Source organism: Lynx canadensis, chromosome A1 (genome assembly GCF_007474595.2).
Source record: "Lynx canadensis isolate LIC74 chromosome A1, mLynCan4.pri.v2, whole genome shotgun sequence".
In the NCBI taxonomy this organism is placed as follows: Eukaryota; Metazoa; Chordata; class Mammalia; order Carnivora; family Felidae; genus Lynx; species Lynx canadensis.
Window position 1 is genome coordinate 75,036,395 of NC_044303.2, and position 22,442 is coordinate 75,058,836.

Below are 22,442 nucleotides of genomic sequence, written 5' to 3' on the forward strand. Positions count from 1 at the left end.
TCACAAAAGGATTCTATGACTATACAGTGGGGCCTCCTCTCAGCATACGCAGCATTTTCTTTCTAGGGCCATAAAGTAATTTTAAGTGTGGCTAATTTAGTAGATAATGTGGTCTTTTTAAGTGCATTTCAATTGTTATATCTCTAATATCTTATTAAGAGAAACCGTTTCCCAAATGTTACATTATTTAATTGAAAAAAAAACAAGCAGAACAACTTAGACCTTCAGAGGTTTTAAACGTTAGTAAACTCTGTGTACGTATATGAATCTGTTATGCTCTTAAATAATAATATTATTTGTACAAGATAGGAATTTAAATATCAAAAGCCAATGTAGACTTTGGAGTGGAGACAGAAGAACCAGAAATGCAATGCAGGATTAACTGGGGTCTACTGAAGACAGAAAACAACTTTGGCCTCAATAAAGATTCATATTTACTAAAAGATTCGATGAAGTTTCTAAAACACTCATAATTAACTTAATTTAGCATATCATTTCCTTGCCTTTTCCTTCATAGTTATGTGCTCTCCTGAACCTCTGGGTGGCTTTATACTTGTTCTGTCATTTTGAACGTCCTGCTTTAATCCACGTGGCTTTTCATCGGGTGGCCCTCGAATTAACACAAAATAGTACCATCAAGTTTAAGAACAATAAATGCAAAATTGGGCACCTGGGTGGCTCAGTCAGTTAAGCGTCTGACTCTTGAGTTCGGTTAAGGTCATGATCCCAGGATCCTGAGATTGAACCCCATGTCCGGCTGTCCACTGACAGCATGGAGTCTGCTTGGGATTCTCTCTCACCATCTCTCGCTACCCCTCGCCTGCTTGCGGACCCTCTCTCTCCAAATAAATAAATAAACATTAAAAAAAAGCAAAGCCTTACCTTGAACTATGTAAGAAATGCTTCAGACTAGAAAGTTATTTTGTAATTAGTCAGTGGCACACAGACGAAAACAGTGATGTGACATTACAGTTTCTTGAAGCAATATTTATAAACAATGCAGCCATAATTATAGTGGTGATCGAGAAAAAAAGAGGATAGCACAAGTCATGAGAGTGACAAGGGTAACATCAGAAGAACGTCATCGATAACTCTTAATGGTTCCAGAAAACTATTGAATTTTGTTATTAGTATATATTATAAAGCTGAATGAGATTTTAAAGTATTTTAGGGAAGTTGGGTTTCTGCTTAGAAGAATGCTGATTTGTTTAATTATTTTTAATTATGTTTAATTTGTGTAATTATCCAGAGTTTATGTCATAAAAGAAATAGCCAACGTATGTTTTAATTGTATGCATAAAAAATAATATATATATATTTTTTTCAACGTTTATTTATTTTTGGGACAGAGAGAGACAGAGCATGAACGGGGGAGGGGCAGAGAGAGAGGGAGACACAGAATCGGAAACAGGCTCCAGGCTCCGAGCCATCAGCCCAGAGCCCGACGCGGGGCTCGAACTCACAGACCGTGAGATCGTGACCTGGCTGAAGTCGGACGCTTAACCGACTGCGCCACCCAGGCGCCCCAATAAAAATATATATATATATTATATAAAAACTACTGACATTGATTTTGACTGCCAGTGTGTTACAAAAGTATCAAAGAAAGCTAAATCCAAAGTCCAGTTTTATAGACTTTCTCACAACAAGACTCAACACCAATTAGGAAAAGGCCAAACGGAAAATGATTCTCTTCAACCTGCACTGAGGTTCATTGAATTACTTTGGTGGAGTCAAGGAAGGAGAGAATTATGAGGCATAGGCATCTTGAGGGTTAATGTATTCTTTTTACTATCCTTGGCTTTTCACTCCTCCTCATTAGCCAAAGTGATTCAGTTAATGTCAAGAGTTAGGAAGGAACAAGCTAGAACATTCAAGGACGGGTGGTTTAATATGGGGCTATCTGTCTATGTTATTTGTCAAATTCTTGCCTCAGTCAATATAAACCATATGCATGAATAATGTCTAATATCTTGCATTGCTTTATTCTAAAGTATCAGATATGTTTGTTCATTCTTACAAGCATATGTTCAAGTTTAACAGATTATAATGTGACTCTTGTGTCGGATGTTCAAAGAAGCACCCAGGCTAGCCGTTCAAGTTTAGACCTAATTGGTGTGTCAGGTTTTACCTTTTCCAGAGAGCCCTGTAACCCACCTTGGGCATTACACAATTACAGAGAGGCTGTTTTATAAGACAAGACAAAGCGCACTGAGGGGAGAGATGGGGAATAGAAACGGATGCCCTAGGACCATTTCTTGGGGAATGTACGTGGTTAAGAGGCCAAAAAGTGAAAGCGAATGAAAGACACAAGAGTCAGGAAGCGCTGGAGATAAGGGGAAGGAATAGGATTACTTCTAGCGACGATAGGGTAAAGGGTAGCAAAATCCGGTCATGATGCTCTTTAAGAATCGAAAGGGTTATCTCGCACAGAATGCTGACGTTACGCAAGAATACAAGGAATCTTAGCACCAAGGCTCTACTGATAGACCCACAGGTCAGGGCTCCAGAGTAAGTCATAGCGGTTTGTCACAAGGAGATGATCAGAAAGATACGAGGAAATAAACAAGTACGTAGGGCTGTTCTACAGTCTCCGCGGCTAAAGGCCACCAGGAACGAGATTGAATGCAAAAGCTCCGAGAAACGTCAAGTAGGTGTAAATTAAGATGACCAGCTTTGTTTATTATTCTTGGTCCTCTGCCCTATTATAAATACACATTGCGGACCCATCTTTCTAGAAGATAAATTAATTACTTGACTGTTTCATATTTGACCATATCTGGGAAAATAAAGATTATCTCCAAAAAGCTTTCCTAACAAATTGGTACAGTATGAAATAACAAAAGAAAGTCAACATTTTTTTCCCCTATTCCTTTGATGGAGAGAGAGGGCTAAAAAAAGAAGGCTTTGACAAAGAAATGCTTTTACTGTTCAAAGGGGATTATTTAGGAAACTGCACACATTAGCATCTGATGCCTGAGCTACCCTTTCAAAGTGAAATTAAGCTGAGTAATAATGATCTCCTCCCTTCTGACTTCTTTAAATAAATACATTCGAACATAAAACCTTGCATTGTGGCATGAGGCTTACAGCTTCTTTTAACCTTTAATGAGACCAGGCCAAGCCAAGGGGGTAAGAACGATATGTTAATGAGAGTAGGAAGCCCCTGGCAGTCCCAGGATGTAAAGAACTTTTATTCTTCGTGACTGTGTAGAGAGTTTCCTTCACTTGTTAAACTCCGTGCATTTTTGTAGCACATAAAAGACCATATGGACTTGAAATTGTAAAGGCACTTTGACTTGGGTATTTATACTGCTTCGCCAGAAATTTACATTTCCTTAAGGTAGACTCAGCCCTCAGGGATCTCCTCCTCTGTCTCTCAGAGTGTAAGTTCAAAGACCTTCTTTGATCAGCTCCTCTCCCTCTGACACCTTTGCTCCCTGGCGCTCCCCTCATTCCTGTCCCCTACAGACTCATTTATTCCCCTCCTTTCCTTGAGAACTTTACCACCTAGATTTGAGTCTCTGTCCCCAACCCACGTTCTGCTTGCTTTATTTCAACCACTCAAACCAGACATCTCATGTTATTGTTACATAAAACTAATGTTCACTTACATTTACGCAGACGGTTAAATTAAAAAAGAAATCACCAGTGTCTTTTGTGTCAAAACTACATTCTAAAATCATTTCCCCTCTTTCTGAAATGTGTCTTCACAACCTCCTTCAGTGAAAGTATGCTGGTGACAAGACACTTTTGGGTTTCAGGTACAAAAACTATTAGATATCATTCCTGATTGGAATTTTGAATTTTTCAGTTGATGACTATTTTCTCTTAGAACATTCAAATGACTATTTTACTGTTTCCCTGCATTTGTTGATCCTGTCATTCAACTGTCAGCCTCATTGTTCTTTGTAGGTGATCTGTCTTTTCTCCGCGAGTGGTTTTAATTTATTTTCTTTTTCTTTGAGGTTCTTTCATTTCAACGTGAAATGTCGAAGTGTGGATTTCCTTTTACTTGCATTTTCCATGCTTCCTGGATCTGAGGCTTGTGGTCTCCCTCTCTGTAAAACTCTCAGACGCTATTTCTTTGAATAGTGCCTCTTTTTAAATGTATTTCCCCTCTCTCCTTGTGGAAAGTTAATGAAGTCTTTATTAGGATCTTTCTATTTTCTATATAATGTTTAGCATTTCTCTCTAAGCCTTTTCTCCCTGGACTGTATTCTGATGGCTTTGGGGATCTCTCTCACTCTCTTGTGTCTCATCTTGAGTTTCAAATTTTCAATCATAGTTCTCATTTATAGATATTCTTTTCATTATTTTTTTTTAAACCTGTTGGTTTATTTCTTCAATCTTGCTCAAATGTTCACTATGGTTTTCTCAAAAACACGTTAAACGTGCTTGTTTTGTGTTTTGTGACTGCTAACTCCCAAATCTGAAGCCTGTGTGGGTGTGATCCTCACTCCATTGTAGATACCACAACTTTGTGGGTACTCACCCATGACGCCACCTAGTTGCCCCAGGGTGTTTTCTCATCTTTGCTGGGAGCCCCAAGTCTTCCCACCACCTCTGCAAAAATTCTTGGAGATCCTAGGTTGAAGTTTGTTTGTTTGTCTTTCAGAGAGGAGTGTCTACACCTCTGAACATGCCTGACGGTAGGTAATGACAACCAGAGCCTCCTATAAATTAAGTACCTTTCTTGGGATTCTCGGAATATACAGGTGACGTGAGTTTATACCTCAAAACCACATGGGGGGTGTATTTACAATTTACAATGTTTTCCCCTTCTAGCTAGAACTAAGGTTTAATATAACGAAGTATGCTTTTTGCCTTTTCTCTTGACAGTGTATGTGTTCATTTTTCACCTGTAAGTATGCATATCACCGTTAGGACCTCGGTTCCATGCAGCCAACCCCGCCGTCTTCCCCATCCTCTTTGTAAACACCATCACCACTTCCGTGAGCTAGAAAACTCATCCATCAGTGACCCCTGTAATTCCCTCATTTTCCCACATCCCTTGACTGTGATATGGTTTGCATTTTAGCGCCTAGACCTAGGGGTATATCTCAATTTAGCAAATGCAAACAAGTCTAGAGCACAGGGCTGATTTGCTTCTGGATGATCCAGTCCTGCCTATACGTTTCTTCCACAGATCTGCACTTTTTACTTTTATTTTTTTTAAGCTTTATTTGAGAGAGGGAGAAGGAGGGACAGAGAAAGAGAATTCCCAGCAGGCTCCACGCTGTCAGTGCAGAGCCCGACCTGGGGTTCAGTCTCACAAACTGTGAGATCATGTCCTGAGCTGAAATCAAGAGTTGGACGCTTAGTCAGTTGAGCCACCCAGGTGCCCCTCCACAAATGTGTACCATGAGCAAAAGGTTTTGAAATGAATAGATATATGAACAGTGAAGCCCAATAAACCAGAAGTTTCCGATGTCTACAACCGATCTCAGTGGTTTGTTCATGATGAAATATAGGATTGTATCCTCTGCCAAAGATATCATATAAATATCTACTTATATGGTTCATTGAAGGCATAAGTGCCCCATCATTTCTGAAACTTTTATTATTGCCATGGTACACTTGTCATTAAGATAAAAGTTATGTTGCAATCATGCAACCGTGACGCTATTAATTTATTCCCCGTCCCTTGTAGCTTTTACCACCACCAACCATAAAGCCAGTTGAGACTCTATTCTGGCACAAAATATGCATTTATGAAGCACATATTTTTTATTTATTTATTTTTTTGCTCATAAGCCATATATATTCTATTCAGGGCATGCTCAGCATATCTCTACAGTTACATTTCAACCTAAAAGGCAAATTCTTAAATATTAAAAAGAATTTTGTTGTGGTGGTTGTACAACGAAGTAGCGACTGAACTTTTCCTTTACAACTAAAGTCATTACGACATCCCTATGTTTAGGGTCAGATTCAGATATATTGCACAATAGTTTCTTCACATTAGGAATGAGCATTTTGGCTACTATTAAGCCCTGGAGACCCCACCCCTACCACTCTCAAGTTGGAGAGTCTCCACCTATATTCTTCGCATCCTAAGTCGTGCTCAGAGCACCGTATCTCTAGGAACGCGGGCTTCGGGATCCCATTGCCTGGACCTCCCACCCGTTACTTTTACCCAGTTACTATCCATTACTTGTAAAATGGGACAGTACAGGAACTTCGAGAGTTCTCATAAATTTTAACTGAGTCCCTACACGTACGATGCTCAGAAGTTGTCTAGGACTGAGGGCTGCCTGGGTGGCTCAGTCCGCTAAGCATAGGACTTTGGCTCAGGTCATGATTCCGTAGTTCATGAGTTCAAGCCCCGCGTCGGGCTCTGTGCTGACAGCTCGGAGCCTGGAGGCTGCTTCGGATTCTGTGTCTCCTCTCTCTCTGCCCCTCCCCCACTCGTGTTCCATTTCTCTCTCTCAAAAATGAATAAATGTTTTTTTAAAAAAAAAATTAAAAGAAAAGTTGTCTGGCACTGAAAAAAAATTCTTAATACATGACCAGCAATAGCAATGGTAATATCTTAATTCCCACAGATTCCAGACTTAACATTTCAGGTCTCAGTGATTCCGCAAGGTTCTAAATGTGTGACTTTCCTCTGCATCCTTTTATTTTTCTCTAATATGCCTGCACATAAGGTAAATACTGCTTGTGCAATATTTTCCTCTGCTGCCCTGTACTGTCATCTTTTGTCTATCAGCGCACATCCATATGCCTTTATTACTTATCTATTGCTGTAGAAGAAATGACTGCAAAATTTGTGGCTCCCATTTATTATCTCAGAATTTCAATCGGTCAGGGATCCAGGTATGGCTTAGATCCTTAGCTCCAAGATCTCTCACAACGGTGCAAGCAAGGTCTTGACCAGGACTGGAGTCCTCTCGGAAAGTTCATCTGGGAAGGGAGCTGCTTCTCTCTGTCTAGCAACCTATAATCTTTGTTGAATATCAGATGTGTCTTCTAGTCCTCTGAAAACTGCATTCTCATTTTGACATTTTTTTTTCTTTTTACTGTTATTTATTTTTGAAAGAGAGTGAGAGACAGAACGTGAGTCAGGGAGGGGCAGAAAGAGAGGGAGACACAGAATCTGAAGCAGGTTCCAGGTTCCGAACTGTCAGCACAGAGCAGGACACAGGGCTCGAACTCATGAACTGTGAGATTATGACCTGAACTGAAGGCATAACCTTAACTGACTGAGCCACGCAGGCGCCCCTCATTTCAATGTTTCTTTACTGAGCATCCCCAAATATCTGCTGTGTTCTTGTGTGAGCTGTTAAGGTGCCAGCTTGGCATGGAAAGCTTCTTCCCAATTCCGGCCCGGCCTCCCCCTTCCAGGTCATCATACCCATTCCTCTGACTCAAGTTTCATCTCCACGGGAAGTCTTTTCTCCGTTTATCAGACGATCATGATTATTGTTTTTTCTCCCATCTCCTTTTCCTTTTAGAACCACACACTTTGCCAGTTTGATGTTCTCTGATTTGTTCATATTGGTCATAGAAATAGGTATTAACCAAATAATAAACAATTTGAGTGTACAAATCATGCCTTATTTGTATTTGCACAACCCCTAACACAGCTTTTGTAAACTTGATACAAAAATAAATTATTATTATTATTTAAAAAAATTTTTATATTTATTTATTTATTTTTGAGAGACCGACAGAGACAGAGCACAAGGGAAGATGGGCAGACAGAAGGAGACCCAGAATCCGAATCAGGCTTCAGGCTCCAAGCTGTCAGCACAGAGCCCGACGCGTGGCTCGAACTTACAAACTGCGAGATCATGACCTGAGCCAAAGCTGGATGCTTAACCGACAGAGCCACCCAGGAATCCCTAATGTTATTATTTTAAATGATTTCCTAACCAGTTTTCATCACGGAGATCTTGTAATTGAGTACTGGAAAGGTAAATTTATGTTCTGGTAGACTCTTAGAAAACATGGATGGGGCTTTTCTTTTTAATGTCAAACTGTGGTTTCATTAATGCACATTAGAGCCGGTGCCATTTGTATTCTTTTTCTGAAAGAAATAGTGCCAACTAGACTAATTATGGCAAGTACAAACTCATGGCTTGAGTCTATAAACAATGCTGTAAAAAAAATTTATTCTAAATGTTTTAAAGGCAGGTTTTTGTTTAGCATTGTGCATTACAGTGGTATATTACAAAACGGTGTGGTATAGTTTTAGCAAATTTAACTATTTGGGTTTCTTAAAGACAATAATATGTGTGATCAAGAAAAGGCAACAATATTTCTACAAAATCTCTAGTTCCTCTGCCTGGCCACCACAATTTTAAAATGGTATATATGGGGCGCCTGGGTGGCGCAGTCGGTTAAGCGTCCGACTTCAGCCAGGTCACGATCTCGCGGTCCGTGAGTTCGAGCCCCGCGTCGGGCTCTGGGCTGATGGCTCAGAGCCTGGAGCCTGTTTCCGATTCTGTGTCTCCCTCTCTCTCTGGCCCTCCCCCATTCATGCTCTGTCTCTCTCTGTCCCAAAAATAAATAAACGTTGAAAAAAAAAAAAAAAATTTAAAAAAAAAAAAAAAAAAAAAAAAAATAAAAGGTATATATATATATATATATACATATATATATATATATAAATATATATGTATATATATATATATACACACTAAATATACATATACATATATATATACGTATATATACATATATACATATATATACATATATACATATATACATATATACATATATACATATATATACACATATACATATATACATATACATATATATACATATACACATATCATATATACATATACACATATACATATTATACAATATACATATACATATATATATATATATATATACTAAAACCTTGGTTTGCAAGTCTAATTCATTTGAGACACATGTTTGTAATCCAAAGCACTTGTATATCAAAGCGAATTTCCCCATAAAAAATAATGGAAACTCAGATGATTTGTTCTACACCCCAAAATATTCATATAAAATGATTATGACACTGTAATATAATACAAAATATAAACAGAAATGAACAAACTAACCTGCACCTCCCTTTGAACACTTTCGAGGCTGGTGTGAGGGAGACAAGAGAGAGGAGGGTGATTGTGTAGGACTTTCGCTGTCACTAAGGGAATCACTGATATCTCTTGGCTCAGTGGAATTTTTTTCTTTTTGTGCAGCTTTAACAAGGAACCTATCCAGTGACACGTGCTTTTGTCTCCTTTTGAGGTTTTCACAGAAATGTGACATTGCACTGTTAAATAGATTCCTTGTTCACATTCCTACAGCCTTACTTGGGTGGTGCTTTTCGACAACATTTTGCACTGCTTCCCACATTCCACTTCTCCCTAATCTCATTTGAGGTGAGGGATTCCTCCCCCTTTTTCTCCTCCTCTCTCTGCAGAAGCGATGCAGACGTAGACTTATAAATCTTGCAATTTCTGCCACTCACATGCCTTGTTCGTACTTCTCAATGATTTCCTTTTAACTTCCGCAGTAATTATCTCCTTCTTTCCACTTTTCAACTTTTTTCTGCATGGGGACCATTGTCTACACTACAGTGCAGTATTAACAGACTCTTGTCATGTACTGTATTGAATGTAAGTGGCAATAAGGCAGCAGAGGAAATGGTCTCTATCTGCAGGCAGCCTGACCTAGAACGAAGCAAAGCATTCCTAAGCCCACTCTTGTACGGAAAAGCAAAGGACTGGCCATAGGTGCTTTGAAGGGACAAAAAATACACTATGTGGGCCAGTTGTGGGCACCTTCCAACGTCCTGAAAAATCATTGATTCCTGCCAAACACTGCGGCCTGAGACTGAACATCTGAGCATAGGAGATGAACATCCACAATCCCGCAGTGAGAGAGAGAGAGAGAGAGAGAGAGAAGAACCATTGGCTCAGTTGTGATCATGTGACATTCTGCATCACGTACGACTCATATTGTAAGACATCGCTTCTTTGCCATGTTAAAATCGAGCAGAAGTGTTTGCTTGTCTTGCGGAACACTCGCAGAAAAGGTTACTTGTAATCCAAGGTTTTACTGTATATTATATTATTACATTATTATATATAAATATTATTATGTAGTTTATTATTATATGTGATTATATAGAAATATATAATTGTTATTATATTATATTAAATATTATAAATATTAAATTACATATTATCTATAATTAATTAATATAATTTATAAATATAAATAAATATTTAATTAATATAAATTAATATATATTAATTTATTAATAACATTAAGTATATAGAATATACATAAATATTATATTTCTATATATTTCATATTATATATGTATGTTTTACTATATCAAAACACGTTAACAGACTGCATGGCTCATTTAAAGCTTCAGTTGACAGTCCTACATAGGAAAGATTTCTGTGGAATTCTCACTTAGGAAGAAGTCCTCACTGGGATTCCAGTATTCGTATAGAAATGCAGAAGCCTTTCTTCAGTGTAATATTAGATATTTTCTCTGTTCGCCCATGGCTTTTCCTCTAAGGCTTTCCCATTTTACCTTTGGATCTCCATTTTTACATGCTTCTCTTGTTTCCTTTAGTCTAGTCTCAGGTAAGGCAGGTTGATATCTGAATACACACCGCATGGCTGGGGATGATAATGGTGGGACAGGGCCAACATAGTGGAAAGAAACCACAAGTTCAGAACAGCAACGAGGACCTTCTATGGGGAGGGATATAGTTATAATGCTGGTACCAAAAGGTTCTGGTTAGATAACCTTTGATCAAGTGTTGTTGCAGGCCAGAGGGATGGAACATTTCTTTTCCTGTGGTGTCTCTGGAGCCCCCCCTCTGTCTGTCTTTGATTTCCATGCATCTCCCCAGCACTGCTTTCAGTGGAGGAATTGCATCTGCCTTTGTCCGTCTTGGATGCATCGACAAATCCCCAGAAGCTTCTTTGCTCGGCATACACCCTGCCCCTGCACTCATGCAGCCCTGCTTTAGATGGGGCTAAATCTTCTCCTGAAGGATATGGGTTCGTATGTGGCCGCAAGCCATCTAAGGTTTTCTAGCAGGATGCATACGTATCATCATTGCTTTCTTCTTCTGGACGATGGCCGTGAACACACTGAAATGCGTTAAGTGTTTTCCAGTAGACTTTGTCTCTGTCTTCTTTAGTGTTGAATCACATAGCAGAGTTCTTTCCTTCTGAACTCATAGGCCACACTTTATTATAATGCAGAGCCTAAGTAGCTTTGGTTCTGCAGGTTTTTCCAACCGGATTACACAAGATGAAGGTTAACCGTGGTGTTATTTTTGTGTTACCTCGACTTGCCTAGCAGATTTTAGGAAACTTCTGGGAAATGACCCCTAAGGTGTGGCTCAGTGTTTTACTCTTCCTCTGCTGTCGGCAATCAGATGTTTATGTGCTCAGCTATTTCACGTTCTGCAGGGAGAGAAGCATGATTTGCAGCCTAAGGCTCCTCAGAGTGATTATCAGACCTTCAGATATAAAGGCCCAGAGTCATCTGGAAGGTCGAGAACAAAGGAAAGTGGATGCACCATGAAAACACACCATGGTTATGCTTTGTCTCCTGTCTTCTGTCTTGGACCCTCCCCAAAAGTAATTCCAGATGGAAAAGGAGAGCCTTCCCAGCATTCCCTTCCCCCCAGAGTTCCCACCCCGAGCCCCCGCACACAGCTCATCTAGTCCCTTCACACTCTGGAGTCCACAGCACAACTACCCGAGGTAGCGACTTGTTAATGAGACATTTTGATTCTGATTCTGATAACACGGTTCTTCAATATACAGGTGCATCTGGAACAGAGGATGAATACGTCCATTTCCTCTTGTTACCTTCTAAAACTGCTCCTAAAGACAGTGAAGAGATATTTAAAAGAAACTAAATTATTAGGAAATGATATTTTGACTAGACACATGGCATAATATGTCATTTTAACTTAGTCAGTCTGGTCTCTGTGTTGAGACAGACAGAAAAGTGGGTAAAGACAGCAATCTGTGTTCGCAGCATCTGTGATAATACAGATGAGGGAACGGAGACTTTGCCTTGGGTGGTGGTGGTAAAGGTGGAAAGAGTGAATAGAATTTGGAGGCAGAACTAATAAGATTTGCTGCTGGACTGAGTAAAGGGCAACAGCCTATGAGGAAGCCAAGCAAGATCTTCACTAGTGGTAGAAGCACATTCCTCCTTCAATCTTACTTTTCTCTTTTTTTTTTTTTTTTTTCTTTTTTTTTTTTTTTTTTTTTTTTCTTTCTTTTTCTTTTCTTTTCCTTTCTTTTCTTCTTCCTTCCTTTCTTTTCTTTCTTTCTCTTCTTTTCTTTCTTTCCTTCTTTTTCTTCTTTCTTTTCTTTCTTCTTTCTTTCTTTCTTTCTTTCTTTCTTTCTTTCTTTCCTTCTCCTTGGGATGTGGTTTTATACATGGTAAGCCTGAAAGATCTATTAGACATCAGAGTAGAAATGTTGAATAAGCAACTGAGTGTCACACTGGAGTTCAGAGGAAAGGTTCAGGCTAGCTATGGAAATCTGAAGCCATGAGATTAGGTAATGTCATGAAAGGTTTGAGTGTAATAGAAGGCAGTCCTGGGGCTTACCAGCATGTGAAGGTCAGAAGGCTGAGGCGAGATCAGAAAAATAGACTGAGAAACAAAGTCTAGGACACCAGGTGTTTCCTGGAATCCAAAGGAAGAAACTGTGTCAGAGTTGGGTCACACCAAATGTTGATGTTCAAGTCACGGGGTGACTGGGAATTAGTCTTCTTATTAAAGCCTTTACAAGCATTGTGAGAATGAAAGCATCATTGAGTTGGATCAAGAGAAGATGTGAAGAGTTCAGTTGAAGAGAACGAATCTGTCCAGACAATACTTTGTGGAGATTTGCCTTACTGGGGGATTGTGGGTAGGAAAATGAGAAGGAACAAATGTGGGGACTGACTTTAAATGTGTTGAGAGGGCTTCTTCCTTTTAAAAAAATGTAAGAAAAGTATTCGATAATAATAATTATCCAGGAGAAGTGTGGAAAATGGAGAAGTGTTGTATTTGTGCCTGGTGTGGCCAAAGGGAGTGGATCTGTTGGGCGGGAGAAATGGTAAACATATGAGTGCAGGTGGCTCATCTGCCCTTACAGGACACAAGGCACAGTGTGGGGGATCTGGGGGCTCTGTGTCATACCTGAGAGCTTCTGGTGGCTCTCTCTCTCTTACCTACATCAGTTTTCTCAGAAAAATAGGAAGCAAGGTCAACTGCAAGTGACACTAGAAAGACAACTTGGAAGATGTTAGAGGTTTGAAGAGAGAGATGTGAAAAGTTAGTCTTAGGGATGTGGGAAGGGAATGGGCCACATAAATAGGAAATGAGCTCTGGATAGGCGCAGAGTAACACAGAATCTAACGCTGAGCACTGATCAGACCCATGGTGGGATATGAGCTTATCAGGAAAAAAGATAGATGAGGAAGTATACGTGTGCAAAAGAAGGCAAGCAGAGAAAAAAAAAAAAACTAAGTGGAAAAGAGCCATACCCGAAGGTCAATAGACACCGACATGTAATTTGTATAAAAGAAGTGAGTACTTAATGAATCAGATACAAGAGCCAAAGGATTGCCTCATATAGGGACACTGGATTTTTAAATCTGGTATAACTAGTTGATTCTTTTTTTGTTGTTGTTTTTGTTAATTTTCTTTTAACGTTTATTCTTGAGAGACAGAGAGACAGAGTATGAGTGAGGGAGGGGCAGAGAGAAGAGAGAGAGAGAGAGAGGGAAACACAGAATCCAAAACAGGCTCCAGGCTCTGAGCTGTCAGCACAGAGCTCAATGTGGGGCTCAAACTCACGAACTGTGAGCTCATGACCTGAGCCGAAGTCTGACGTCCAACCAACTGAGCCACCCAGGCGCCTCACTAGTTGATTCTTTATATGCATGCGTAGCTTGATAAAAACAAATTTTGAAAATATTTAATATTTGAAATATTAAACAGAATAGGATAAGAGAGAAGAAAAGTGTATGCTCATTTGGATGGGTGGATAGGTAGATAAATCAATCAGTCGATAGATAGATAAAGTTCTATGTTTAGCTGTTGGAATAAGTAACGTACAAGTTTCTTTGGTTACACTTCATGGCCTTCTTAAGACCAAAAAGGATCTGAGATGTAAGCTCTGTAATGAAGTTCACATCTGAGATGTGAACTCTGTAATGAAGCATCATCACAATTAATAATGTGTAGACATACAATTCAGAGAACAGAAATATCAGCTAGACTAACCCACCTAGTTATTAAGATATGGTAATAAAGATAAGATTTTTGTCTTTGTAAAAAACATCCACATTCCACGTATCAAAGAGTTAGAGCCGAAAAACAGCAATGGCAAACGCAGAGAAAAATACAGTGTTTTCATCTATCACTTATGAAAACCTACATTTTGTCAGCCCAATCCTCCTAATTAACATATCAAGACCATTGTGACTATGACCTTTTAACAAAAGATTATATACGTGAAGTTCAGTGGTTTACCCCGCCATTAAATCATAGTGAATTTCCAAGAAACTAACATTTGAAACCAGTAAATTTGTTGGGAAATGCTCGTAGCTGCTCCCATGATCTCTGAAAGAACAGAGGTCTTCTGTACTTAGGAATATCATCACATGGGCGCTGACTTCTGGTGTCCTGGTCAGTTCCAAGCTTGGATGGTGGATTCCTACGGATATTTCTGCAGACTTAGGGTCCTTGGTCCCATCGTACTTAGAACTAGAGGGAATATTCAGGAATTCTCCTCAGGCTTCTCTCATAGACCATGATGAAGGGTAGGTTGCCCAACAGTGACATAGACCACAATTGTTTTTACTCTGCAAGCGTTCTGAGAGTATGAAAAAAGAACTGATTTAATCTCCATAACATTTACTGTGGTTTTGTATACCCAGAGCCTTAGTTATCATTTCAAACCAAGAACAAGGTCCTCCTGCGTGTGACATCCAATGAGCCATGAAAGGAACTAAGTACATTCGCTGCCCTGGAGAGATTCCAGCAGTTTCTCCGTATGAGATCAGTATATAACAGATGGGACCAGGGTGACTGATTCAATTAGAATATTTTAATAGCAGAATGAAACATTGTACAGCTCTATCAGTTAGGAGGAGGGCCATTAAATGCACCAAAGTAATTGTTTCATTGGGAGGATATGTCAAATAAAATATCTACATGTAATATATATATTTAATTTGAAGGGAATTTCAGATGATGATTATGAAAATGAAGTCATTATATAACATATGATGGTTATCTAAATCTTTATGAGAATGAACCTTTAAAGCTCCTCAAATATTTATCTTGTCTTATTAATTGAAGGATCCTGCTGCTTTAAGCTCCTTTTGACCTAGTCCATATTGTCCTCTAGTCTTTAGAGTGATACATTAGAAGAGGAAGTAGCTTTTTTCAGTCTGTTCAGAAAAATAGACACTTTTGAGACATAAAAGGCAGTTTATAAACACACAGCATTTATCCAGAGTTAGTGAACTCCCTAAAGGAAATAATAATACAAAAATGCAGCTTTTAGGGGGAAGATAGCATCCTGCATTATGCTGTCATGTGAATTTTACAAAAGCAGAAAGCAAATTAATCTCTTTTAATTGTATTATTTAATCATAAAATATGTGATGGTTTTTAGTGAAAAATTGCTACTAGCCTGAGATTTACAGTAAGGATTAGCATCTCCAAAATAATGGGGGATAATCCTGGGATAACGTATTGCATATTATCTCTCAAATATTATCTACCATTTTATTTTGAACAAATCCTGTATTTCATATAATAGAGCAAGTCTTTCTATGGTGACGAATGATTGCCATAACACAAGGCTTAGCACCACGGTGCTTAATAGAAATTGAATTAATTCAATAATAGAATTTATGTCAATTAGCCTTAGTAGAATCTGTTGTTCAGTTTCTCTTCAAGCAGCATAAGAGAAAAAAAAAAGTCTTTTTTTTTTTAAACTGAAACAGATTGGTTCGTACTCATGTATACCTGACAGAATTTTTTTTTTAATTTTCTTCACAAATCAATATAATCAAGTAGATTTAAGGGGAAGATAAAATGAGATTATCTATCATCTATCATCTATCATCTATCTGCCTATATATCGACTGACCTACCTACCTACCTACCTATCTGTATCTACGTATCTAAAAGCCGTTTTCTTTTGAAAATAAAGATAAATGGTATACATTTTTTACATGGTAGTGAGATTTCATGCTTTGTCTTCTTGAAATAATACATTTAATTAACAGATTTCTTTTTTAAGTAATTGGTATCCACATTCATCACCCATCACTTGAGGCATAATGGCAAAGGCTTAGTATTCAATTCTAGAGAGGAGTGAGAATAAAACAGGTAAAGGGAAAACTCTAGACTCGTCGACTGCAGTAGCCAGGAGAGATCTCTGCTGCGAGAAGGCAGAAGGTACCATAGATTCAAAGATGCCATGGGTACCAAGCTGGCGGTTGTGTTCTTCAGACCCCCAACTCAAATGAACGACAAAACGTGTCTTTCCTGCCCCAGCACAAATCAAATTCCAAATGAGACAAAACCCTGTAAGCTATGCTGATGGCACACTGCTCAGTTAAAGAAACTGGCAGTCGTGCCGTTATCCCCAGGAAGTTTGTTGAAGGAGAATATATGTCCCGTTATTGTAGTGTGCAAATTGACGCAGTAGCTGGGAGTCACGGGCTTAGCTAGCATTGCATAAATCACTGATAAATATACCAACTTTTATGATCTTTCAACATTAGCAGATGCTAAAAGTCAACAGTGCTCTGGAGTTGGCATTGATATCAACTTTTTCAAAGCTAACAATTTGGGACCTGAACAGTGTCCATGCAAGGCAATTCCAGAAAACAAACCAAAGCAGGATGCGGTGAGGAGGAGCGCATTCAACACCACCTACTTGTGGCGCCCTAAGAATTGCATCAATTGTCACGCGAGAAGGCCCAAAGATTAATCAGAATCACTTTACCTGTTACTTATGTATAAATATTCTTGATGCAGTTATTCCCTTAATGAACGACATGTGGGGGCGCCCGGGTGGCTCAGTCGGCTAAACGTCCGACTTCAGCTCAGGTCACGATCTCGCGGTACGTGAGTTCGAGCCCCGGGTCTGGCTCTGGGCTGATGGCTTGGAGCCTGGAGCCTGCTTCGGATTGTGTGTCTCCCTCTCTCTCTCTGCCCCCCCCCCCCGTTCATGCTCTGTCTCTCTCTGTCTCAAAAATAAATAAACGTTAAAAAAAATTAAGAAAAAAAGAACGACATGTGGTTCGACTAGTACGTTTTAGTCATTTTCAAGGAAAGATTTGCTTTTAAAAAAAATAGAGCCGTGACAATTACAATTTAAAATTTTTTTTTTCAACGTTTATTTATTTTGGGACAGAGAGAGACGAGCATGAACGGGGGAGGGGCAGAGAGGAGAGGGAGACACAGAATGGGAAACAGGCTCCAGGCTCTGAGCCATCAGCCCAGAGCCCGACGCGGGGCTCGAACTCACAGACCGCGAGATCGTGACCTGGCTGAAGTCGGACGCTTAACGACTGCGCCACCCAGGCGCCCGACAATTACAATTTAATGCTTTGTGGTCAAGAATGATCACAAAAGACAGGTGCACGTTACGGCCTGCGGCTTTATTCACACCAGGTCCAGAACGAGCCTGCACTGCATTGCACCCAAGAATGCCAACGAGTAGGTCTTCACCTTGTACTTCTGCCCCCCTCCCCGTTTCTCCTCACCTCTGAAAAGCTCTTCCCCAGATGTCCCTGAGTCTGAAGCGTACAGTATAAAAAGCTTTGTCTTTGTTTTTTTCCTCCCTTTATAAATGCAAAGATTTAGAGTAAAACTTGATAAGGCACGCCAAAGAGAGGAAACCAATGGGGTCATTTCTCAATGCCCTTCTTTGGACCGAGTCTGTGCTAATGCAATAATAAACCACTAAAAGAGGTGTATCCATCCATATTAAAATGACTTTTCCATCTTCCCTCTATTAAATAAACAAACAGAATCGTTATTTATTGCCAATAACGATTGCCAATAACGAAATAGTACCAGCCTTGGGATCTTCTATACATGTTCACGGAATTAGTGAGGGAAAGACGCAGACCAACTGTTCTGTTCCTATGTGAAAATGATGCTGATGTCTGGTTGTTAGTAAAACCAAAGCTTCAGGCTACAATTATTGAGGAACAGGTATTAGTTTCACCATGATATATCTTGTCTCTCCTTCTGCCACTGTTGGAATGAATGCATTATATTCTGACCTGTACTGTGTAGGAAATTAACTAGATTGTATTAAAATTAACCTGCTAACATGGACTCAATAACACATTAAAGTAATGTGATAAAAAAAATTTCTGGGGAGCTAATACTGAATATGTGCAGAGTGTTGTTTTTTTTTTTTTTTTTTTTTTTAATGAATGACCCTTTTACCTATATACTGAGACAAGATGTAATTTTTTTGTAAATTAAAAAGTGTCATTATAGAGGTGCGAGGGTGGCTCAGTCGGTTAAGTGCCTGACTTCCTCAGGTCATGATCTCGTGGCTCATAAGTTCTAGCCCATGTCAGGCTCTGTGCTGACAGCTCGGACCCTGGAGCCTGCTTTGGATTCTGTGTCTCCCTCTCTCTCTGCCCCTCCCCCGCTCACACTCTGTCTCTCTGTGTCAAAAAGAAATAAACCTTAAAAAAAATAATAAAGTGTCATTATATGGCAAATAGTTAATATTCAAATGAGAGGATATATTCAATTAAAAGCTATGAATCTGGAAAAATGAGAGATTATAGTAGTCTATGGTTATGTTCAAAGGCTTCAAAGACAGCAAGTTTTTGAGTGGGTTACATTTGGCTACTAAATCATTTAAGTGTATAGTTGCTGTACATATATTGTAATTACTGGGTGATATCCTTTTGGTTCTATGTCAAAAACGAGAAAACTGAGACCAATAGTTCAAGAAGCTGTCAATTGCCAATTCTGATATAAATTGTAAGTGGCCTCTTAATGAGTATTCCAGGTATACGGATTCATATTCTCGCAACTGGTAACTAGGGTCCTGGTTCCTGGATATTTAACAATACAATTCAGAAATCACAAAGTCCTCATGATATTGATATTTTCATTTCTAAGAGGGTAAATGTCTAGTCAACATGGTTGTGACATGGTTAACGCTTGGTTCAGTTAAGTGAATTTGTTGTTAAATTGTCAGTGCCCACAGCCAGATTTAAAGGGTTTCAGCCATTTGTTGGTTTAAAATTCTGACGATCCAACTAAGAAGATTAAACATGATTCTGATTTAGCCAATGGCAAAGTAAATGCTAAGAGGATCTATACCACCCACTATTCTGAAAAAAAAAAAAAAAAAAAAAAAAAAAGTTTTGAACGATCCTACAGTGTTGAATCCTAACCATTGAAACAGAAGAAGAGTAATTTGCGTTAGTGGGCAGCCTGTGGCGACGGTATAACCTAAAGGGTTATAAATGGCCGGTTGGAGAAGTCATGCTGGCCATCGGTAAGATACAGGAACGTGACTAACACTAATACCTACAGTGGTGTATCCCCAATCACCGGATGGTTCAAGAGCTTTGAGGTTCCTTGCACGTTTATTTAGTTTAGTGGGAATAATAGTGGTGATAATAATGACACCAATAGCTAATGTTTCAGAGCACCAGGTACTATTTCTAGCATTTTATGTACATTTTCTCTAGTGATCATTTCCACTAATCTTATGAGGTGGTATTTCGGGAAAACGGAGGTACAGAGGCAAAGTTAGTTTTCAGGATCCCAGAATTAAAAAATGATAAAGCTGAGAGAGTTGGTGTAGACAGCATGATGTCTTTTTATACACACACACCACACACACACACACACAATCATGTACTTAGCCAAATTCTCTCTCTCTCTCTTTTAATGGTTTATTTCGAGAGAGACAGAGAGACAGAGACAGAGAGACAGGGAGAGAGAGAGAATCCCAAGCAGGCTCTACTCTGTCAACAGGGGGGTTTGGGGGGGAGGGCTCAATCCCAAGTACCGTGAGATCATGACCTGAACCGAAATCAAGAGCTAGTTGCTTAATCAGGCTCTCTGATAAATTCTCTTTAAATGTCTATGATTCTTGTGACATTTTGGAATCTAGGTAGAGTGTTAACCAGCAATAGTTAACCATCTATTAAGAAATCATTGATATTCTACAGCAAATGTGATAAATGATACATTCTATTAAAGGCAAAGAAATTGTTTTATAAAAAAAGCAAGTATTAACATTGTGTGGAAAGAATTTTAAACATGTATATTTAATTAATTATTTTTAAGATACTCCTGATAATTCATAACATTTGAATGGAAATTATTAATTAAATCCTGGAAACAATACAAATATCCAACTATTTTCTCTTGTCTTTTCTTGGGGGTGAGGGATTGGGGCTCTGTGTTGGAACTGTTCTTTCCACACATGGTAATTCAAATATATTTTCTGGTTGGGGCAATATTGTGTATTATGTGTTTAGCCAAGAGGAAAAAGTAGAAAAATTATATTGCATAGACATGTGATATGTTAGTTGACTATTGTGACTATTAAAAAACTATGACCAGGGGTGCTAAATAGCTCAGTGGGTAAGTGCCCAACTCTTGATTTTGGCTCAAGTTATGAGCTCAAGGTCATGAGATCAAGCCCTGCATGGGGCTCCTCACTAGGTGTGGAGTCTGCTTAAGTTTCTCTCTCTCTTTCTCTCTCTCTCTTTCCCTCTCTCAAAAAAATAAACTTTAAAAATATGACAAATTTAGTGGCTTAAACAACATATATTTATTTTCTTAGAGTATGTAGGTGTAAATTCCAAAACCAAGGTGTTGGCATAGCTGTGTTCCTTCTGGGGGCTCTAGGGAAGAAGCCATTTTTCTTGCCTTTCCATCTTCTATACGCCACCTGTACTCCATGTCCTTGGCCCCTTCTCCCCCATCAAAGATGGTAGCATAGCATCTTCAAATTTCTGCCTCTTTGTCTCTGTCTCTTTCAGCTCTGCTTCCTCTGTTACAGAAGGACGTGTGACAGGCCCTTTATGATCGCATCGGGCCCTCTTAGATAATCCAGGACCATGTCTCCCACTCACGATCCATTGCTAATTTAATCACCTCTGCAAAATCCCTTTTGCCACGTAAAAGTAACATGCTCACAGGTTCTGGGGGATTAGTCCTTGGGTATCTGAGGGGCCTCCTTCTGTCTACCACACATAGATAGAAAGATAATAGCAAGTGCACATCAGCCTAGTGCTTCAGTCCCCTTGAATGTGTCCTTTCATCGCTAAGTGCACTAACTTGAGCAGTTAGCCTAGAATGTCTTTCCTGCTCATCACTCTATTGCCCTCCCAGTGTGAAGTAAGCCAGACTTTGGAGAAATTCTCTCATTTAGGATCCCCTTGTGAATGCTCCTAAATAATAGCGTTAAGTGGTGAGAACCAATTTTAAAAAAGCAGAATACGATGTGCTCCAACCCTATTAGTTTGACGGGTCAACATCAAACTATTTTGTGTATGTGAGACAAAAGGTCCAGCTACCGTGTTCTGGGAGGGGTGTCCGATGGCCGGCAGGTGTGCTGAGGTGAAGGCTATCAGGGGGCGGGTCTTGGGCCTCTCGTGGGGGTCAGGGTCTATGGGAGTAGCTTACCCACCCTGTGAGCTGGCACCCGCCAGGACACAGAACACACTCATTTCTTTGTTGTGTTCCTGCCTTACAAAAATCCGGGAAAGCACTCACTCAAACCAGCAGTCTAACTGTGTTGTCAAGGTGCTTCACCCTCTCAGGTCTCTGCCTGTCATCCATTTGTCTTCCATGGGTCTTAACATGGCATGAAATGTCTTTCATGATCCACTGCCCTCCTGAATCTCCTACTCATCTCTCTTCTACGACCTTTCTACTCTACACTCCAGCATTGCGGATGCAAACAAATTTGAGAAATGCTGTTACAGGAAAGTTTTTCTTCTCTGAAAATACATAAGCATATTGTAGCCCGATGCTCATGGTGTTTTCAATAAGGAGCATTCATTTAAAAGTCACCATTGGGATTCCATCGGCATAGAGCAGGCATTTCTAGTTCAAGCTTATCAGAGTCTGGGTATGAAGTCCCATAGTCAGGGCTTAGTGTGTGCCTTATAGAAACATTATGTTATCTTATTTGATCCTCTTAACAACTCTATGATGAACTAGGTCTCAACTTTCTGAAATCATTTAATAGCATTGCTATTTTAACTAATGTTTAACTTTAAAATTAATTATCTTTTCACTATGGTCCACCCTAGGATCATTTAGCTTAACCCATTTATTTTACACAAGAGAAACCCGAGTAGCTGAGTATTTAAGTAACTTGCCCTTTCCTACATAATTGACATTGCTAAATTTACACAGAATATTAAACCAAGGAGAAATTTCACT